The following is a 7,505-nucleotide window of genomic DNA, read 5'->3' on the forward strand; positions in this document are numbered from 1 at the left end:
CTGGGAGGAGTTAAGGGTTGCCTCTGCTCGGCCTGACATCTATCCAGGCGTCTCCCAGGACTGACGGCAGGGGAGAGATGATGCGCTGCCCCCATTGGTACGGTTTTCCTGCCCCACTCCAGCCTTAGGTCCTCACCCCAACTCCTAGCACAACCTGGAAATTTCCCCTATGCTGAGCCAGCCAGCCTCAGAGCAAAGTCCTCACCACCCTGAGTCCCCAGAAGTAGAAGTCACAGTAGGCCACGTGCAGCCACAGCTCTCTCTCAGGGGCTTCTGAGGACTAACAGCAGAGGGCAAGATTCTCCGGGCTCCACTCTTCTGGGGTTTGTGACCTCAATAGTCCTCACTGTGTCAGGATCTGGGACTCTTCCCTCTACTGACCTGAGTCCTCCAGAGCTGGAAGCAAGTGGGTGACACATCGAACTACCCCTGCCTGGGGCTTCCCAGGGCCGAAAGGGTGGTGGGGCTCTGTGTTCCTCTGTCTTTTCGGTTGGGCGTTCCCCTTGGTCCTCACTCAGAGTCCTTACACTGACCCTTCCCGTGACCTAGAGAGGCCTGTCCTCTCATACTGCAGCCTTTAATTCCCTGAGACCACCTAGGAGGATGTGAGGGTTGCCTCACGTGGGCATGACTGCCTGTGGTCACTCATGGCCGACAGTAAGGGAGGGATTCTGTGGCGTCCCCACTTTTATGATTTGGGTGGTTCCCTCAGTCCTCACGGTCCTCTGCTTGACTCTTGGCAGGACCTGGAACTCCTCCCTGTGCTAACGTGAGGCTGCCCTGAGACCAAGTGCCTCATCTACCGGAGATGCTCTAAAAGGACACGTGTGGGGCGCATCATGCCAACTTCCTGGATTTGCCGAGGGGAAGTATCCAGTGCAGGGCTCTGTTCTAGGTGGAGTCCCTTTATCCTCATTTAGAGTCACTAGATTTCCAGTCTCTACTGAGTGAGGCTGTTCCCAATAGACCAAGGCCCCTCGCCTCCCTGAGACCACTCCCAGTGGAAAGAGGGGGCACGTCAGCCAGAAAGCTTTGTCCTGGGCCGCCTGGGGCTGACATCAGGGGTGGTGGGACTCTGCATTCTCCTCTGTTCTGGAGTGAGTGGTCCCCTTGCTCCTCATTCAGGGTCCTCATCGTGATGCCTGACCAGACCCAGGACTCCGCCCTCCACTCCCCTGAAGCTGTGCTCCTCAGAACAAAGGCATTACCTTCTTGGAAATTCGGAATTGGAAGTCAGGGTGAACCAGATCTGTCCAAAGCTGTTGGGGTCTTCTGAGGAGCAGGATTTTACAAGGCCCCCACTCTTCTGGAGTCAGTGGCCCCTCAGTCCTAACTCAGGTTTCTTACCTTGACTTCAGGTAGCATATGGGACTCCAGCCTCCCTACTGACTGACTGTCTGCCAGCCTCAGGCCAAGGCTTTCACCTTCCTGAGACACCAGAAGGGGAGGTAAGAGACCTATTCCCTGGCTACCCCTGCCGGGGGCCTCTGTGTGGTCCCCTTTGTTATGGGGAGTCCACTCATCAGCACCCAGTGTCCTCACCCTGAATCGAATTAAGGCCTGTTAGGATCCCCCTACTTGGGCAGGATTGGAGATGGCTGCCACAAGACCAAGGAACTCGCCTCCCTGAGAACCTCTCCACCCTTGCCCCGGAGGAAAAGAAGGGGTACCTTCAGACACACAGCTCTGCCCATGGCCACACAAGGGAGAAAGCAGGGTACACTTTGTGGGGCCCCTTCTCTTCTAAGGTCCTCACCTTGAGTAACTATCAGAGGCTGGGACTCCTCCCTCCACTGACCTGAGGACACAGCTCTTAAACCAAGGCTTTTATGTCCCTGAGAAACTTGAAGAGTAAATGAGGAGATGCTGATCTTTCAGGTTATCTGGCACTGCATATGTAGACGACCCCATTGTCACCGAATATTTTTTTTTTTTTATTCATACCATTCACTTATTCAGCGTTACTATTACCGTGTTCCAAAACAGTGCTTTGGGAACAGGGCCCCTATTTATCCCATGAGATACATTTTGGAGTGGTGAGAAGAAAAATGAATTAAAAGACATAAGGTCTGGCTTAGGCTGGGAGGAGTGGAAGAGTGTAGGCTCTAGACTATCCCGACCAGGGGACTAGACCCAGCAGGGTCACTTAATCAGTCTTGTGAACTTGAGAAATTTGCAAGTTATTCACCTATAAAGGGAGTCTGCCAAATCCTATCCTGCATGAATGTTGGAATGTTATGTACTACATATAAAGCAGTGGCATACTCATAAGAAATACTGGGTTTTTGATGAATGGCAGTTATGATGTGATTATTATGAACCCCCCAAAATACCACCCTCCATCAGAGTTTATTTTTAAATCCAGTAGGTAGCGGAGAATATGCAGTGCACTAGGACAAAAGAAACAAATACTCACAAATGAGAAAGTTTAAAAGAAATGAGGCAAACCACGAATTAAATACCTTTTACTCTCTGTTTTCTCCATTTTTTGTTTCCAAATATTTTCTGTGGTCGTCTTTCACGTTTCCATGAAAATCTCTATTGCAGTGCCATGTTTTCTACTTGTGGATCATACAGAAAGTATATAGATGGTTCGTGAATTTCTTTTACATATACCAAAAACTGTAACTTTAGAACTCTTTAAACAGCAATAAATATGCAAGCAATGTCATGCACGAATTCATATTCTTAAGAAAACACACTATCTATTACAAGATAAAAACATTTGAAAAACCTAAATAAGTCAATAAATAAGGTATAGAGGTTACTAGTTTAAAACAGGAAGATAAATAAGATCTATACTTTGTTCCCTCCACCCCTCCTACTCTGCACTATTTAGGGGCTTGACTGCTCCCTTCCAAAACAAAGTGAACAAACTGCCCGCGGCCTCCCTCCCTAGATGTGGGAGGAGCTGCGGGGCCTTGGCCCTGGAAGTGCACTGCCCTCGGCCACAGCTGCAGCCTGGCCGCGGCTCTCACTCCTGCTCTCTCTTCCTCATCTTGCAGAGCCTCCTCATAGAGATCTGGGAAGGCACTGGGGACGGTATCAGCGATCTTGGCCACAAACTCCAGCACTTTCATCTTGCTGGTTTCAGCCAGGGGCTCTCGGGCCCCACAGGAACTCATAGCGCGGGAGGATCGCTGTTGGGCACCTGGCGGGTAGGTCAGGTACTTCTGCTGCACGAACTCTTCGCTGATGAGCCTCCTGGGCTCCCCTCCCCAAAGATCGAGTGCCTCCTCCCAGCATACAACCCCAACGCATTGAGGAATTCCCAGATCTCCTCCTCGGTGGCACGGTTGCCCTTCTTGAAGATCACGCCCAGGAGAGTCATCAGGAGACCGGACGTGGGCAGCCCCGACTCACCACTCGGACTTCCCTCGCTGGGGAGGGCCAGCTTGCTGATGGAGGCGTAGGAGTGACGGCTGGGGACTTCTTTCAGCTCGAGGCCAAAGACCAGCTCCATGCACTCAGAGGCTCTCCTGAGGATCTCAGGGAAGTGCTTCGTGTACTTCTTGCTGACAGCCTTCAGCATTTCTGCCTGCGGGATGGGCTCGTTCAGCTTGTACTTCTCCAGCAGGACCTGCACCACGTGCTGGCCTTACATGGACAGAGGATCTCTCCAAGTGCTGTGAGTGGAAGGTGCTGCCTGGGAGGTAACTTGCACTTTCCTCATCTTGGCTCGCCCGGGCACCTCTTCATATCCTGGGCAGGAAACCCCTGCCTCACGAGAGCTAGTGGCTGGGGCTCCCTGAGGCTCCCGGCGAGCGCCAGCAGCACGGGAGCTCGGGGGAGTACCCCGAGAAACAGAAGCGGGGGAGGGGGGCGACTCTTCTCTCTCTGCCGCCGCCGCCGCCGCCGCCTCAGTGGCCTGGGCACCCTTGAGACTCTGAGTCTCCCCCGGGCCTGGTGGCGTCTCTCGCGGGCACGGTGCTTCCTCTTCTGGCCCCGAGGCATGATGACACAGGTCAGGGCCAGCAGGCGGGAGTGTGGGCAGGAAGGCAGGCAATGAGGGCACCTGGGGGAGGGACAAGGAGATGCTGTGAGCACCTTCAGCGGGGAGATTCCTCCCTGGCTTTAACCAAGGCCGCCTCTGCAGGGTCCTTGAGGGGCACTGCTCGAGGACCCACAGGGCTCCCGTTCTCCTGCTCCGCCTGTCCCCTGAGACCCCTGTGGAGGACGGCAGAGTGAGCCTTGGGGCACAGCCAGCCAGCCCTGCCTGGGCGGCACGGGGGGGTGACAGTGGGGGCTGGCAGGGGAGGGTAGGTCCTCGCGGTTCCCATTCAGAGTCAGGATGACAGTTGCTGGCAAGACTCCCCCACCCCCCCCCCACCCCCACCCCCACCCCATCCCGTCTGCTGCTCTGAAGTTGACACCACCATCTCCATGACACCCAGGAGGAGGAAAGGAGGGAGCGGTCAGCCCACCACCGAAGGATCCTGGGACCCTCCCTTCTGCTGCCTGGTGATGGACCCTTCAGAACAAAGCTCTAACCTCCCTTGGACCTGGCAGAGAAAAGTACGGGCAGTCTCAGCCTGACAGTCCCTTCCTTGGGAGTTTACGGGGTTGGCAGGAGGGGACAGGCCATATTCTCTCTCGTCCCTTCTCTTCGGGGTGGGGTGGCTCCCTTAGTCCTCACTCGGGGTCCTCCCTGGGCGGCCGGTGCAGCCTGGAGCTCCCCTCTTGCCCCGAGGGCCATCTGCTCGCACCAGTGCCGGCACCTCCTTGAGTCTCATTAGGAGGCAGTGAGGGTGACCACGCGGCCGCACGTGGCAGAGTTTTACCAAGCCTGCGGCGTGCGGCAGACAGGTCGAGGCCCTGTGGTTGGCGGCCCCACTGGTCCTCACTCAAGGGCTTGGGCTGACTCTTGGGGAGTGCTCAGGGACGCGCCTTCTGCTGGCCTGCACCTCCCCCTCTCAGACAGCAGCCCTCCCTTCTCCGTGTGTGGCCGGAAGGAAGCGGCTGACAACAGGGGAGGGGTTCTGAGGTGCCCTTGCGACGGGGAGGACGGTCCTCACCCTGACTCCTCCCGTGCCCTGGAAATCCTCCCTCTGCTGACCTGCGGCCAGCCCCTCAGAACAAGGCCCCCCGACCCTCCCCCTCCGAGTCTCCCGCGTCCGTCCGCCCGCCCGCCCGCGTTCGCACTGAGGGAGCCCCTCCGTCTTTAGACCTGCCCGGAGGCTCCCAGGCTGACGTCAGGGGCGGGGTCTGCGTGGCCGCCATTCTGGGGCGTGGAGCCCCTCGGACCCCACGAGGGTCCCGTCCTTCACTGCACAGGGCCTGGGGCGCTCCCTCTACTGAGCTGAGCCAGGGTCCACCAACCTCAGAGCGAGGCCTTCCTTGCCCGAGGCCCCGCGGGGGGAGCGGGTGGACTTTGGGGCCTAACAGCCAGGCCCGAGCCTCTCGGCCGAGAGCAGGGGGCGGGGTGGGCGGGGTGAGCGGGGCCTGCGGGGGCCACCTGTTTGCGGAGGGAAAGGGGATTGGGGGTGTCGGGGGCGTGTCCCCGCACTTCTAACTGGGGTCACCTCACACCTTGACACCCTGACGAGACGTGGGACTCCTCCCGCGACTCACCCTCGCAGGACGGCAACTCTCAAAAATGGCCTCGCCCCCACAGCGTGGTTAGGAGGAGTCACTTCCGGTCGTGCGCATCTGGGCTCCAGGAGGACAGTAGGGGCGGGGCGGGGCGGGGGTGGGGCGGGGCCGGGCCGGGGCGGGGCGGGACGGGGAGGGGAGGTGTGGGGTGGTGCAGGCGGGAGCTTCCCGCAGGACTGGCACGTGGGCCTTTCATTGACTCTTGGCAGGTCCTGGGACTTTTCCCTCCGCTGAGCTGAGTCAGCAGGCGTCCCACCTTGGCTCTCATTTCTGTCGGCGCCCCCGGCCGGAAGTATCTGGGGGCCTGAGCCTCACAGCCATGCCTGGGTCCCCCGAGACTGACAGTGAGGCCTCTTTGGGGCCCCCTGTTCTATGGTGGATGCTGCTCTCAATCCCCTTCTCAGTGTCTTCTCTTGACTCCCTGTAGGTGCTGGGCTACCTCCCGTCTGCTGACCTGAGGCCAAGGCCTCGCATCAGAGACATCAGCTCCCTGAGACTGCTGGTGTGAAGTGCAGGCACATCTCATCTGGACACTTCTGCCTGGAGGCCTCCCAGAGATGGCTGGTGCAGGTAAGATGAGCTGAGGGGAAAGGAGGCGAGACTCTCTTCTGTGGTTTGGAGCCCGTCAGGTCTCACTCAAGGTCCTCACACTGACTGCTGGCAGGGCCTGCGATTCCATTCCATCCTTCTCTGGTATGACTCCATCCCTGTCCCCAACCATGCCCCACAGAATCCCGGAGGAGTTAGTGAAGGGGCTCCTTAGCCTGACAGTTCTCACTGTGGTCTCTCTTGTTTGACATCAGGGGCATTGCCCAAAAGTTCAGAATGAATTTCTGTCCTTTTGTACAACTGCTGTGTTACTTGCTATTCTCTTGAGTCCGTGTGTGATAGTCCATTAAGATGATCATTTAAAAGGCCAGTTGTCATCCCACTAACAAAGTTTCAGATGGTTATCTCACAGCCTGTGGACCATACTGCCACATCCAGCCCAATCTTTGGTGTCCCCATGCTCCTGGCATGCGGGCTCTGCAAGGCTGCCTCAGGTTCCTTCAGTGAAGCAGTAGAGATTCATGGTCCCAGAGCACAGTGGAAGAATCAAGGGCTCAAGTTTAAAGGCTTTTCTCTAATCAGTCCTGTCATCTGCCTCTCTTGCAGGCTACAGGCCTGTCTCGAATTCAGGGCATCCCCCTACCTGCCCACACTCAGGTTCTAGTTCAGTGGAGACTTACTGTCCTCAGGGATTATTTAGCTTTGTGTTGTTGCTTTTGTTAATGTTTTCTCTTTATTCCTTCTGTAATTTTTCCATGGTTGATTTTGGGTACAGGAAACAGTAGCCCATGTTTGATTGTCATCAGCTGCTATGGATAAGGTACTAAATCTGTAAACGAATTAAGGAAAATCGATATTCTTACAATATCTGTGCCTCACGAATACACATAACATACTATTCTGGTTGAGACTTCTTTTTCCTAAGTCAGTCAGGAAATTCTTCTTATTGCCTCCATGTAGATTATATACATTTTTGTATGGTTTCTTTCTAGGTATGTTTTTTATATTATTGCTTTAGTCTATGGTGTATTTTCTTTTTTTTTTTTTTTTTTTTTTTCCTTTTTTTTGATTTTTTTTAACATCTTTATTGGAGTAGAATTGCTTCACAATGGTGTGTTAGTTTCTGCTTTATAACAAAGTCAATCAGTTACACATATATCCCCATTATCTCTTCCCTCTTGCATCTCCCTCCCTCCTACCCTCCCTATCCCACCCCTCTAGGTGGTCACAAAGCACCGAGCTGATCTCCCTGTGCTAAGCGACTGCTTCCCGCTAGCTCTCTGTTTGACATTTGGTAGTGTATATATGTCCATGCCACTCTCTCACTTTGTCCCAGCTTCCCCTTCCCCTTCCCCGTATCCTCA

General features: G+C 55.4%; 1 pseudogene; it reads right to left on the reverse strand.

Annotated features, from left to right (window-relative positions):
• Positions 1 to 2,831: 2,831 nt before the first annotated feature.
• On the reverse strand, positions 2,832 to 4,280 carry LOC137758194 (melanoma-associated antigen B4-like; annotated as a pseudogene).
• Positions 4,281 to 7,505: the final 3,225 nt, after the last annotated feature.

Source organism: Eschrichtius robustus, unplaced genomic scaffold (assembly GCF_028021215.1).
Source record: "Eschrichtius robustus isolate mEscRob2 unplaced genomic scaffold, mEscRob2.pri scaffold_725, whole genome shotgun sequence".
In the NCBI taxonomy this organism is placed as follows: domain Eukaryota; kingdom Metazoa; phylum Chordata; class Mammalia; order Artiodactyla; family Eschrichtiidae; genus Eschrichtius; species Eschrichtius robustus.